Below are 1,164 nucleotides of genomic sequence, written 5' to 3' on the forward strand. Positions count from 1 at the left end.
TCACTTTGATTTAGATATTACAAGCGTATTTTATGTCAAATATCAAGTGTAACAATTTTTAACTCGGTGTGTTACATCACGTTTAATAACTAAAGCTTTTGACAGTTTATTAATGACACCCCCCCCCCCCCCCAGTGTCACGGCGGTATGTCTGCCGACTTACAACGCTAGAGACATGGTTTCGATACCCGTGGTCGGCAGAGCACAGGTAGCCCATTGTGTAACTTTGTGCTTAACCTCAAACAATGACACGGGCCTGCGATGGTTTTATTGTCTTGACATTTTTACGTGTTCCACAGTAATTCCTGTACGCTGAATCCGAAAATGATATCCATTTTTCTCCATCACGTACAGATTTTTCAGAAAGCGTCATAACGCAATACATGAAAGACCACAACGCGTAGTTATGAAACTAAAAGACGTACCGTATTTTTCGGAATATAAGACGCACCCTTATTTTGAGGACAAAGTTTTTTGGGGAAAAAAAAAAGCTACAGTCGCATTTGAAAGATGTTTATTGAACAGCTAGTCATCACCACCCACCGCCAACTCTTGGGCTACTCTTTTACCAATGAATAGTGGGATTGAGCGTCACACTATAACGCCCCCATGGCTGAATGGGGCGAGCATGTTTGGTGGGACTGGGATTCGAACCCGCAGATTGCGAGTCGAGCTCCCCAAACCACTTGGCCATGCTGGGCCTAAAATCTGAAAGAAAGTTTAAAATATAAAAAATCTCAATTATCAATTCTAAACTTAAATTTATTACTTGAAAAATTAGTTATTTTCTGGCTTTTATGATTTTTTATGATGCAACGAAACTGGTTAAATAAAGAACAATTTGGTAAGAAAGAGTTCGGAATTTGTTTTGTATATATATATATAATTTTCCCACACTAACTTTACATAATTAAAGGAAAATTACACATACATACATATATACATATATATATATATTAAAGTACCAAGAAACTAAGATATGACTTAAGCAAGCTGGGTTAATAATACGAATAAAAAAAATGTTGACTGTCATCTTGTATTTAAATGTTTTTATCCGGCTAAACCATTTAAAAGTTTTTCAATTTTCTTCCAATAAAAAAAAAAAAAGTTTTTAAAATAATGGTAACTAACATTCTTAGGGTATTAATTATATATATATATATA

Source organism: Limulus polyphemus, unplaced genomic scaffold, assembly GCF_000517525.1.
Source record: "Limulus polyphemus unplaced genomic scaffold, Limulus_polyphemus-2.1.2 Scaffold1640, whole genome shotgun sequence".
Classification (NCBI taxonomy): Eukaryota; Metazoa; Arthropoda; class Merostomata; order Xiphosura; family Limulidae; genus Limulus; species Limulus polyphemus.